Source organism: Solea solea, chromosome 13, assembly GCF_958295425.1.
Source record: "Solea solea chromosome 13, fSolSol10.1, whole genome shotgun sequence".
NCBI classification, from domain to species: domain Eukaryota; kingdom Metazoa; phylum Chordata; class Actinopteri; order Pleuronectiformes; family Soleidae; genus Solea; species Solea solea.
The window spans coordinates 4,267,912-4,282,221 of NC_081146.1; positions in this window are offsets into that span (position 1 = coordinate 4,267,912).

Below are 14,310 nucleotides of genomic sequence, written 5' to 3' on the forward strand. Positions count from 1 at the left end.
CCGTCTTGAAAAGCTTCCAACTAACAATCTCAGTAATGATCATATAATGGATCTTTTTGACCGATCACTGTAGGAATAAATAAATCAGATAAATAGACACATGCCTGTTAGTTCTGGACTGTGCTGAGTGTAATGTTAATCTTGACTGCGTCCGCTGAAGTCAAGTCTCATAGAAACGGGTGACTGTGATCTGAGCAACACTGCTAAAGTCGTATTCATTATGCTAAGCCTCTATGAACGCCACTCAGCACTCAGCAGTCAGCACTGTAAATACTTACAGTCGCATGTTGTCCACTATTTTTAACAGTCTTAGGAGTTGATTGGCTTTTATTCATGTGCCTGTACATAAAAAGCTTAGGTGGATGAAATGAGATATTAATATGTGGTCGGGTTAATCTCGTTGGATACTGAGCCCATGTCACAGTTCTTTTTTATTTAAGTTTATGATAAATACTGCACTTTTCACCACTGGTCTTTATTATTCTCATTATTTTATTACCATTTTTTTAGTTTTCAAAGTCAAATTAAGACCTCCAACATGCAATATCATATATTTTGTTTATAGCTCGCTTTATCTAAAAAAGTGTTTATCAAACTTTTACATGAGGAAACACTTTTTTAAATTAAACTTTATCAATACAACCATTTCTGTCATAACTTTAGCTCCTTAGCTAGAGCTTTTGTTGCTGCTGAAGTGTGGATTATTAGCGCAGAAATCGTGACTGTGGTGGAAAACAAACAAGCTCCCTCTTGAACTACAGTTTATTCCAGTATTTGATCATATTTCATGATCATATTAATCATATTAATATTCAGTCTAAATGAATTTGATACAGGTTTCCAGATCCATATGATTTCAGTTCAGTGCTCCATTAATTTTCATGTTTTTCATGCTGTCACTGGCACAGGTTAAACTTGGTTCGTGTAGAGGCTTTTCCTTCCTGACATTTTTTTTTCTTTTGGTGGGAAAATGCAAATTCTGAAAAACTCACTATTCAAATGTGCAGGTACTTATCCTGGATATTTAAATGAAAATGAGATGATTGAGTTACTGTCGTTTTGTCTCCCTCTCAGTGAAGGTTTACACAGAAGGGGGATGTTAGGTTTAATCCTGTTCCACACATCTTTCTTGTGCAGAGTTTCAAAGAGACAGTGAATATGTCTGTTGTCTGTTTCAGTTTTCTGTCAGCTGGGAGTCATACAAGGCACCGTCCTGGCATCTCTTTATCTTCTGCTTTTCCTGGCTTTGTTTGCAAAATCGGTGCATTCCTCGCCCAGAACAGTCCCGAGGATAAGACTTAATTGGTTTTGCTTTTTCCGCCCCCCCCCCCCTTCTTTGGGAATGTCTAACAGAAACGCTCTTTTATTATTTCTACATCTGCAGTTCGTCGCCAAGTAAAGCAACTGCTGAGACCTATGTCTCTCACTTTCCCACAGGGAAAAATATTGTTTAACATTCTAATAACTGAAATAACACTTTGTGATAGTTTGCGTCTACACACTTAATTTTTATGTTAATATTATATTTTGAAATTATTTGTGTCATCTACTCCAACAATGGAGACGTTCTCTTGGATTTGAGCTTTATGTTATTTAATAATATCTTAAATCTTAATGAAGAGTTTACAAGTCTCCTGTACCAGGTTTAAAGCTACATTTCACACATGTCTGTAATGTATTATTAATAATACTTTTTATATTTACTATATTTGTATATGTGCAGTACACAGACACTGCACGTTTGTGGCTGTTCAGACGTTAAATTTCTTTATCATAAGTGGTTTGTTTCCCACAGGGTAAATGTAAGGTTAATGTGCTAAACTGCACTACTGTAGATTTGCATTGGAAGTACATTACATTTCCATGCGTTCAACTCATGCTCTTCATACATCCTGAAGTTCCTCTGAAGAATTTGAATAATTCAAAACACGGCAACAGGTGAAATAAACACGAGACTTTTTTTTTAAGTTCATAACGTCAGAGCAAAGAGTCGCACAGAAGTCAGCACTTTGCCCTGCACAAAACCAGCGCCAGCAACGGATTAAGTGTGCTCACTTTGAAAAGGTCATGAAGGTAAAAGCCAATTACTGAGCAATGTGCTACAGCAAACGAGACAGAGCAGCTCATACACAACTTAAGTTCTTTCTTTTGTAGTCGTATAAACAATGGAACTATACGCATTAAATGGTCGTTGAAGACACCAAGAGCTGTTTTTCTCTTGTGTTTTCACTTTATCTTGCTATTTGACCACATTTATGTGACTATGTAAATCACTCACTCTCACACCAAACTTTATAGAGAAAGACTGTGTTTTTTTTTTGTTGTTTTTCACCACTGCACACAGGAGTTGTTGTTTCACTGCTGCCTCCATCATGGCGTTCAAATGTGTTGTGAAATTGCAAAAGTGACACTAATTTACCAAATGAGGCAGCAGCTCCTGTGTCCCTGCCAGCTAAAATCACTGGTTGTCGTCGATGGACTTTGACGCGTGGGAGTTTAAAACTTCAGTTTCCAGTCAGAAAATCAGTGAGATAAAGCAGCGCACGCAATGTTAAGATATCGTAGGCTTGAGCCGGCATCGATCTTATCAGGCGAGCCTTTTGTTAAGAGGGTATAATCAGTTTTTCCTCGAGTCCCTGCTGTCAGCCGTGTGGTCAGAGAGACCAGGTGTCCATGTCTCAAGCTGGCGGCACACACAGAACTGTGTCCGTGTCTTTACCTCTTACAAACACACGTACCATCACTTTAACATCTTTAATAGTTAGCTGTAGGCGACTGGACTTGCTTGTTCTCACCTCTTATCCAAGATGCATGAGCGGTGAAACATCATGTATCCAGTCGCCTACAGATTAACTACTGAAAATGACTGAGACCGAGAACCTTCACAGACATCCGTCACTAATGGTTATTTAAAGCTATTCTGCACTTTCATATTTGCTGGAATGTGCTGTAGTGTGCAGTATTGTAGGTACTGTACTTATTTATCCAGCGGTACAAAGTAATGAACTTCAAATCCAGTAGAAAATTCAACCAACCACGCCGTCACCTCCTCACAGCTCAACTTTCTTTTACTGTTCAATGTCATTTCCAGGAGAAATGGTTCCAGGAGTTGACATTTGCCTCTTAAAATCACCTTGAGAGCGTATTATGTTGCTCTTTACAGTATTTCCACTGACATAAAAAGTCACTGCATATCCTTGTAATTGTATCAGGTAAAGTATACAGCAGAAATGCTATAATAGAGCCCGTTCACCCTGACACTTAGTATATTACTTTACTGACAGTTTGCCAAGTGGCCCCTTTCCCATTCATCTCTCTCACCAGCTCTCTGGCTCTGCATCATAGCGCCACTGTCCAAACACCAGGCAGGTTATTTTTGGGCAATCCCTCTGTGACACCACTTTCTCCCTCTGTGCCGGGATAAAAGAGTTCATACTCGTCCTTCCGTCCCACCTGTTGGAGCTGTCCGTCTCCTTGCTGACGTGCCTGAGCACACACACACAGTCGACATTGCTTCTTAGAAGCCGCAGGTGCTGGAGGATCTTTGGCCAAATGTTAGTGCTGGCTTTATAAAGATAAGTAATCACTGGCTGTTGACTGGAAAATGAAGCTTTTAAGTATGGAGGAAAAATATGATTGTGAACTCTTTCACTGAATTCTCAAACAGGTGTATCACAAGGTATGAGCTCTTGAAATAAAGCTGTTTTTGATTCTCACTCAGTATCTATGTATGACATCAGCAAAAAACTGAATTATAGTGTTTGTTTGAAGATGAAGCCGCTTCACAGAAGAAGAAGAAGAAGAGGAAGAAGACAACAGCGAGGAAAACATGGTGCAATCCAGACTTGTGCATTTTTGGACTGACAAGGAGACGGAATTTATGCTCTGTCAGTTTAAGAATTTAATATTATGAAGTTAATGGATTGTACAAAGATAAGGAATGGAGCTCCAAATCCAGCTAGCTGCCAGTTGTTTTGGACTGTGACCATTGTACCAACTTTCAGTGGAAAGTAACTAAAGCCAGACATCAAGAGAACGCATCCTACGCTAATTTGCATCTGCTGTATTTGCATGTTGCCCGTGCTAGATTGTGCCTTTGATTATATTCTTTGGACTTTATTTACATGTAAACTGATTGATCAGATCAGAAAACAAAGCCCATCTTCACAGACACTGTTTCTCTTGGATGAATAATACAGATTAGCGATTGGTGTGCACGTGGTCAGCTGCGCTGCACTTGCGCAGCTGGTTCTTGTGATTCTGTGTGGTCACGGTGCTTCTCGCTCGAACTTCTTTGTGTCTACAGCCAGACCAGCTCTGTGCCCGCGGTGAATAGAGCCAGATGCAGCTCTCTTGTGACTTCCTTCCTCAGGATGTAAGGTTCGGCCAGAAAGATGTTTTATTTGTCGCAATTTGCTTTTTGTTAAAGAAAAAAAGTCACTCAGTGGGTCTGAAATCTCGCTTAAAAAGTAGCATTAAAGTCACCAAGTTAGCAACACTGTCTGTTACAGAATATGTCAACCGGGAAATGTACCAAAACAGACGAGCTTAAAAAATATATCGCCATCTAGTGTAGTGGAGGTCCACTTAACGACATGCACGGTCTCTTCTTTGTTTTCAATAAGCAAGACCAAGTATTTCTGGGTAAGTCAACCACTAAACTAATGGCCTTTTTCCACTATGGCCTCGTCTCGCCACAGTTTAGGTTGGTTTTCCACCAAAAAAATAGTACCTACTCAATGTGGGCGGAGTCATCACTGCACAGCTACATGAAACTGCGGTGACTTTGTTTTATATGCGACACACACAAACGAGTGACTTGTAAAGCAGTTGTTTTCAGTGTAACTGAATCATTAGAATCAGTTCATTAAAACTATTAGTTCAGTACTTCCTCCATGACGGGAGCACAGACTCTGTCTGACACAGTCAAGGTTTGTGATCCATATGAGAATTTTTAATTGCTCAGATTACCTTAAAATTCCAAGTTTCCCCTTAACAACAACTGACTGGAAGTAAAGGAGTTGGATAATATTTTCACGGAAACTGTAAGTGAAGTTCTGTGCATTATAGTCCACAGAGTCACTCAGCTCACTTGTGACTTCCTTCCTCGGAAAGAAGCTAAGGTTTGAACATAAAGTTGCTAGATTTGTTATTAGTCACTTTAACAAGAGAAGAAAGAAAGAAAGAAAGAAAGAAATGAGAAAAAAAGTCCCCAAGGAGGTCTGAAACCTGGCAACACTGTCTGTGTTACCAGGTCAAGCAGAAAATGTGCTAATGCTAAAGAATACCTATCAACATCTAGTGGAGCAGAGCGACACTAAATTCAATCCATCATCCCCAGCTAGTGCTGATACACTGGTACAACATACTGTATGTGCTGTCACATAGAGCCACAGTGACTTCACTGTGCAAGGAAATGAACTGAGAGTCACTTTTAGGTGAACCGGTTCATAGGCCGCTCCTCAACACAGTCCTTTTGCATATTTTGAGATACCCATCTGGTTGCAGTTACCTCTTATAAGCAGCCACACTCTTCTTAATAATGCTGACTGACTGATTCATTGTGTAATTCATCTTAAGGGCACTGTGGTCGCAATTTCAGGAAATGCTTTCAAAATAAAGCTTCACTTGTTCTACAGATGAAAATCCCCCGGTTTGTGTCACACAATAGCCATATTCAAGTAACCAAATGATTACCACTTGCTGATAGATGATCTCTGCTCATGGTTATTTTCTGCATGTCTTAAAAAGAGTCTCCGTGAAATCTCACATTAGACCCAAAGTCTCAAACGTGATATATAACCCCAGACACATGCTCCTCATTCTGCCTAAGACAAACAACTGGTATTTAATCTCTGCTTGTTGTTGTTTTTTAAATAGCTTTCTCACCGTGCACTGAGATTCAGAAATTATTTATACTTTGAAGAGTTTTGAGTGTGTTATGACACAAATATTTTCCCCTCATCCCACATCTCATATATCTGCCTTTGTGTCTGCCTTTGTGTCTTATTTTATGTCTTTTGTGGTACACCATGGCACCTCATGGACTAACTGAACACAAGAAAGTATGAGCTCAATCCTTCTGGGGGGTTCTCGCTCTCTCTGGGGGAGCAGCAGCCTCGTTGCTATGTAGCAATGACACGCATGAGTGAGCTTATAATAATACTTTACTCATATTTATGGCAGGCAAAGTTGGTTCAGAGTCATTTTGTCCAACTTTTAAACAATAGTAGAAAGAAGTATTCAGGTTCTGTGCCTAAAGCTTTAGTTTATAATTTGTTTCTTAGACACTTTTTTGTTGTTGAAATCTTCTTCACGTCCACTTAGTCATCAATAAATAAACTTATTTTTGAAATGTTTGAAATTATCGTCTACGATGCAACCCATACATACAACCCTGTGTCTGCTCTGCTCTCAGAACCCATAAACAAGGCCTAACTGACAAGTGCAGGAAATCACCTGTAAGAAAACAAGACATTATCATGATGAAGCGGGCAGGTATGAAGGTTGGTCCAAATGAAATCATGGGCCATGTTTATTACGGTATTGAAAGGGGCTACAGCAATTTCAGACTACATCTTTAAAGGTACAGTGGTAGCAGAATTCTGGTGTTCTTGATCAGTACTGTGGAATTCTAAATTAAGAGATCTGAGAAAGAACAACACCTCTGCACGTCCCTTGAGCTCTGATTACAGCCTCACGACTGAATATGTAGCATCACAGGAGACCGATCTCAGGGCAGATCAGAGAGAGTGCGTGCGGCCGCTACTGTTGGCTGTTTTACTGTACACCTACTCTGCATACAGGTCCTTTCAGTGGAATGAAGCCTACATCAGCACCAGCAACAAATACCTATTCTATGATAAATTCAATTTAGGTCATTATTTTCCCTTGTGCTTGGTATGACTATGCGAATTGAGCTCCTTTGACAAAATGATGCAATTAAAACATTAAAAATAAAGTATTTATCTATGTATCTGCAAACAAACCTAAAGTCTAACAGAGAATTGGTCAATACATGCAATAAAATGTGTGTCAATATTGACGGCATGTGTCAGAGATGGAGAGATAGCCTGGGCTCATGTGACATTTTCATAAATAGCGTGTTTCCACTAGCTCGACTCGACTCGGTTATTTAGCTTTTCCATTAGCGATGGTACCTGGTCCTTTTTTTAGTATCTGCTCCGGCGATGTTCCAAGCAAGCTGACCCTATTATGTGTGACGTCTTCAGACTGCCGTCTACTGATTGGTCAGAGTGCCACCATAGGAAGCAGCACAAGAAACAAACAAACAGAAAATGCCTTCTGACAGTATTTTTAGTGTATTTTTATTTGTCTCTAAGGCGTCATGTTTGATCCAGTACACCCAATGGGATCCATCTCTCATAGAGGTCTGCAACCATTTACGTCCTTACTGGAGGATAAACTATGGGCTTTTACCATCTTAAGCCACCCAACACCATGGCTACCAACCAAAAGGGGCCGGTCCAGGAGACGCCCTTACTGGATCAGATCCCTTCTGGCACAAAATGGACGAACGCCGGTGACAAATCCATCCAAAACAACAATCAACTGTTTTCCTCTCAATCCGTCCTATTGCAGCTTTATGCAAAAGTATCAATATGATAATGTAGTTTGATATAAGGAAAATCTGCTTTTTGGTGTTTTTCAACGCTTGAGTTGTAAAGGCCTCAACACTCGTACTCTCTGTCAAACCCATTTAGTATTTACAGTCATTATATTTTTGGGTTTGATGTTTGTGATCTTTGATACCTCCATTCAGATCCAGCTTTCCCACTCTAGAAAAGATCATGTTCGACCACTCAGTGAAAAGACACTTGCTGCGCCTCCTCCGTCTGCACTGTCCTTTACCGTCACCACAAATGATATCCGACACCTCTCCAACACAACATGGATGGCTTCCTTGTCAACACAGTTGACCAAGTGCAGTCTGAGACATGAACCTATGAACTCCTTCTAGATGTTTCTGGGGGCCTTGTTTCCCACCTTTACACACCAAACCATGTTACTCAAGACTTACCAGAGTTCTGATTGTAATGTGAGTAGGATATAAATACAGACAAGCTTTAAAGTCACAAAAGTGTGTGATAGAGTTGTGAATGAGAAAATTATATTGACACAATTTCAAAGGCTGAATTGGTGAAACAGTTACCTTCAACAACAAAAACACCCACTCTGGTTGAGTAGATATATTAGGAATATCTCACAGTTAAATGAAATTCTGATTAAGAAACAATAGAATCTGAAAATTATGAGCTTCATAAATGTATTTTATTAAATTAAATTATTAAAATATTTAGTTGCGATTCATCATAATGTCATAGTTTAGCGATTAATCACAAATAATCGCACATCTTTATCTATTCTAAATGTCCCTAATTTCTTTTTGTCCCATTATTTTTTCTCATTTTAATGCTCTTACGGAGTCCCGTGGTTTAGTATGTTGTTGCCGTAATGAGCTAATCCGAGCTAAGCTAGCTAGCTATCGTCAGAGGTCTCCTTACTACAGTTCGGGGGGGTCTGCCAGCTTGGTTGCTTACACTGCATACATCATTACTTAGATGTGGGGAGTGCGTCGAGAAATGATCCAGGCTGTGTTGGCTACGGAGAGCCCGCTTGGAGGCGGAGAAGCGTTCAGCACTCGCCATCCATTAAAAACGTAACGTTAGCCTACTACTCCCTCGCAAGCCCAAACAAGAGTGTGCGACGTGCCTGTTGTTTGGTTTCCGTTCTAGCTAGATCTGGTGTGGTGTTGTAGTTTTTCCTAACGTTACTAGTTTGCTCTGCCAAAAAGAACGTTAATCTCACAATAAAATAATTGAGGCCGTTAAAATGGGTTTGCGCTAATGCCGTTAATAACGTGTTAAACTGACAGCACTCATTGTTATTGTATTACTACAAGGACACACCCTGTGGAGACAGGAACCAAATGACATGGGCACATTCTCCTACATCTACAGAGGTCTACCATATCTTAAGAATGTGTTTGCTGCTTTTTCTTCATTTCCAACTGGAGATATATGTTTGTCACTTTGGTAAACACTCACTTGCTGCACCAAAGTCCATGGAGAAAATTGGCGATTTACATGAAAGCACACAGGAGTTGTTCATCCTCTGCTGCCTCTATCAATCAGCAAGTTCAATTGTGTTCATTTGTGACTTTATTATTTGAAATCCTTCATCTGGATTTACTCAATTGATGCAAACCTACCAAATGAGGCTTCAGTAGACCAGCAGCACCTGTGTCCACGTGAGCTAAAAATATAGACATACAAATGTATGTCAAGCTAATTCGTGGAATGGGGGCATGCACAGCAGTCGGTGCTAACTATATCAGTACACAATACAACGCATTAATGACATGTATTTGTATACCAATGACAAGTTCTGTATATAGTAAATTATAGGTCTCACCTATACCATATTAAGACATACTGGTAGTTTGATTCACTGAATAATAATTTATGGCACTAATTACATGGACGATGACTCTTAATCTGGACAAATCACAATACAGGAGGAGAGTAATACAGTCTGTGGCCTTCACCAAGGGGAAATTCAATAATATTAATAAATATTGTCAGTCTGCCAAGTCAAGACAAGGTAGCCGGTGATAACTGGGGGCTGAATTTCAGATTATCACCAGAACATAAAAAAAAAAATGGAGAGACCGAGATAGTTTTTACTTCAGAAGCACATGTCAGACCCAAAGTCCAAATAACTGTCAAACTTCAGCTGTCAGAGAACATTTTCTCTACAGACGAAGTTGACATAATGTTCCTGACATAAGATCATAACATTTTCACCACAACTTTTCAGTTGTGAGTCACTCGCTGGTGTAGCCATCACAGACTATAGTAAATTTTATGACCATTTTTTTGAATATGTTAAAATTGTAGTTTTTTAAAACAGGACATGTAGTGAATTTACTTAGAATTTTGGAAGGAAACCACTGTTGGCTCTGGATGAGATCCCACCAGAACATTCTCACGAGTTTCCAACCACCCCTCACTGTTTTCGGTGTAGAATATGAAACACTAAAAGGCGAGTGGACTGCCTACAGAGTGTGTCTCTCTCGAGTGATCACTTTTCCCAGCTGGGCTTCTTCTTTCAACTAAGTTTGGTTCTTAAGCCCCTACGAGGAGTCGATGCCAGCAACCCGGACCTAAATAGACTCACCATATGATGGAGCACAGCAGTCTCATTAAAGAAGAACTGTCTGTGCACACACAGCACAGCAGCTGGGTCAGTTGGAGTTACAGCTAATCGCAGTCAACGTCAAGTCAGGGGGTCGTTGTTTGGTGGTGGGTGATTCTGATGAATCGGTTCATGGGGGACATGGAAAATGTTGTGCTCAAAGTCTAAACCACATGTATGACTGGTATGAGCTGCCAACCAGTGTTAAAGCAAGTGGGCTGTCGTGTGGCACAATTCTTCTCCCTAATGCGATCAGATTTATGGCAGAATCATCGCTAACCTGCCTTCAGCAGGAAGGGCCAGCAGGTGGTTAAACCATACTGCAGTCAATGATAGCTAATAAATGACCAGAAAGCGGAGTAAGTAGGGGTCTAAGGTCACATGACACCTCTTGTGGCATCCATCTGAATACTTTACAGAGTAAGGAACTGGAGCCAGTTACTCAGTTGCCCTCTGCTGCTTCACAGCTTCTCAAGTTTGATATTCTATCAGCCTAGCATGGCGAGCCTGTCTAGGATAGATGAGTTTATTATGTAGTAGGTGACTATAGCAACGCATTTGCCAGTTTGAGAAGATTTCTTTTTTACCACGGCGATTCGAAAGAGCAGATGTTGTGGTGTGACGCAGCCTTTTTCAACAGCTGATGCATACAATCTTAAGCCTCACTGTGCTCAGATGAGACAGTTTCACAGTGCATCATGATTCCCAATCTGTATATAGTGTCGGGTTATCAGTGCTTAATTTATGACTTCACACAATTCTGATTAGGCCTACTGTATAAGCTCCACATGAATAGATCTTGTGTTGCATAACATTTCTGAGAAAGTAATTCAATTTGTGTCAAGACAGAAGGAGGCAACAACAATGTTGTGTAATTAGTAAAGCAAGAAGACTGTAAAGGGTTAGGAGTGTGAGTGAAAACACAAAGAAGCGCCCAAGAAGGGAATTCTGCTTGTTCTGCTTCGTATCCCCCTGCTCTGCTGCTGTATAAACACAAATGCTCCCTCATGCCGGAAAAGGACAGAAGGACAAGCAGAATAACATCGACCACAAGAACGACCAAAAATGAAACACTGCAACATCTAAACAAAAAGAACCGTCCTCCTCATAAGCAGTTTCTGCATCGGCCTTAATCGCTTGCTGTCTTAACCTCTGACACGTCACAGAGAATCAAAACAACTTGAACTTCACCAGGTTACAGAACAGTATCTGAGTGTGCGTGCAGTCCTCGGCGCATCACTTGCATTTGTTTGTGAATGTGAAATTCACACGGGGGTTCATGGCAAATGAGGAAAAACATTGAAGCTTCCAACACAGCTGCACTATCTCACACCCAAAGGAGGCGTCCCCCCCGGGTGAGTAAGATGCCCTGAGCATTTGTCCATCTGATGGAGAGCAGCTGAGGCTGCCACTCTTCATTCTCCGTTGAGCCTTTCAGGACTCGGCTCAGTCCCACGGAGGACAGTTTGTGATCTGTTACATGGATAAAAACACATTATACACTCACCTGTCGCTCGCTGCAGACAGCAGGGCTGTTTATGTGTGAGGTGATGATGAGGATTTCACACTGACACATGCACACATGTTTAAAAAGACGGTCCACCGGTGCACGCTCGTGTAGTTTGCGTCTATCTGCGGTCTCACATGGGTAAAATTAGCGCCCGTGAAAATTCGTCCAACCTTTAATGCCCCATCTTCCCGAGCTGTCACTCAGTATCACCGCCTGTCAACGGTGTCACTTACAGTTAGTGTTCCAGTGGATGACGGATGCCTATCTCCTGGTTTAATCTGAGAGTTTAACCAGGAGATAGGCAGCATTGGAAGAGGCTACAGATGCCATCATAAAATGAACATCCTGATGCCCGAGAAGCATTCTTCCCTTTGCCTTATTGTGTGCAGCCATTTTTAATTGACTTATAAAACCACACACACACTGTAGAAAGCGATTCAATTTTAAGGAAGGGCTTGTGATCCACTATATTTTCCAACGTACTCTAAATGTATTACGTCAAAATGAAATTCAACATAGCAGTTTACCTGCACTTCAAGGCATTTAGCTCTTGCACCAAGTGTGAAATAGATATTGGCTATAGTTGACATCATATAAATTATATTTATTTGTTGATCTTTTCCTGACAGCATTTATGGGGCTGCATTTTTTTAAAGGTCATCCCCTTGGCTGTAACCGAATCATAGCAATAAATGGGTGGCATATTTCATATCATGGAGGTAGAGTTTTGTGGCATATAGCCAGATTCTTGAGGTTACTTTTTGCGGCTGAGTAGCATAGTGTGGTGGGACTGACACCACGGGTCGAATTCGTCAAACATTAATTACGCTCGCACACTGCGAATCTCTATTCTCAAATTGTGTTTATATTTGTTTCATCATTTCCCCAGATGATGTTGTGTTTATCTCACCAATGGTGACATATAGTGCAGTGTTTGAGGTAACATTGTCACTTGCAGGTTGAAGGGATGGTGATGGTGCGAAACAAAGTGAGATGTGAGACAAAAGTTTGGAAGATTTGTGGTGGATTGTTGGGTAACAAGGAAATCTAGGTGTGTTTATGTCATGTATTGTATGTTTTTATGGAGAGGAGGTAGACGCTATAATGGCACGTTCCTACCGTTGTGTTTCCACAGCTATGGTGAGGTTCCAAGCGAGCTGAGGTGATACTATGCGTGATGACGCCAGACTGTCGGCCACTGGTTGGTCAGAGTACCGTCACAGGAAAAGATAGATCAGTTAAAAATACTTAACAATCCTAAAAATGAGGGTTAATCTCCAACAATTACCAGGGAAATGTCTCAACATTTAACAGAGGAGTCTGGTGTATTTAGCAACAGCACTGCTGATCACTCCATATAAGCACATCACGTGGTTAAATCACAATCACGTTGATCTACATCTGTGTCCATGTTAAAAAGTCATGGAATTTTGTTTTCAATAATCTACCCAGGCAATAAAAAAAAGGTCACACACTCCATAATATTTCACACAGTATTTTGTTGACTGGCCTTTAGGTTCCTTACGTCATCCTGGTATTGCTTTCATTTTAAAGATCTTGTATTGATAATGCGAGAGTTGGACCTTTGTGTTCAGTTCTGGACATTTCATGTGTGAAGCCTGATGAATCCTGGCATTGTCATCTTGGAATATGTCATTCCGTATGTTTATATAGTCAGCTGACCTCAGTGTTTGGCCACATAACATTGTTAAACATAGACGAACTGAAGCAACCACAGATCGTAACACTGCCCTCCAGGCTTAGAGAAATATCAAAACATGTGGCTCTTGTTTTTGGCTGGGCAGTGTAGTGTATAGCCTTTGCTTAACATCACTGAAAGTGCAGTTTAATTGTGTGGATATGTGTTTTGCTCATAGACGAGGATTAAATTCTTCTTAATTGTGGGCTCCTGACAATAACATGTCACACAAACACAACTAGCACTTAGCCCAATGATCCATTTGCTAATGACTTTCTCAGGTAATGGCTGTTTGTCCTTAATTGGTAAGTAAGTAGCAGTTGCCACTAAGTGAAATATTCAAAGACACATCAGACGTAACGTCATGCTGGGACTTTTGATCTCAGTCTGCGACAACTTAAGCCAAACCAGCCAATCAGAGACCAGGAGAGAATACAACAACGGTTCACCAGAAAGAAAAACAGGGAGATGGAAAAGAGAAATGAAACAACAAAAAAGACATCACAGAAGGAGCTGCTACTTTCCGCTGGCCATCAGACTACTAAATTCCAAATAAGGAATTTGGAATTCGTTCCACGATCTGTGCAATATTTAACTGCTATCTGTTCTGCTGCTCACAGGTTTCATTCCTGTTTTTGTTGTTTTTTTGCACTTTATATATATTTATAATACAAAAACACTTATTTATTCCTTTACTAATCACAGTACACAATAATCTACCTCGTCAATGCTATGTGTTGTTGTTTTTTTTATCTGCTTGCCAAGCAACGTAATTTCGTTGCCAGTTTTCACTGCTGTGTTCTCTGTGCAATGACAATAAAAGGAAGTCTAAGTCTAAGTCTAAGTCTACAAATAACGATCAGTGGTTGCCCTGTAGACATGA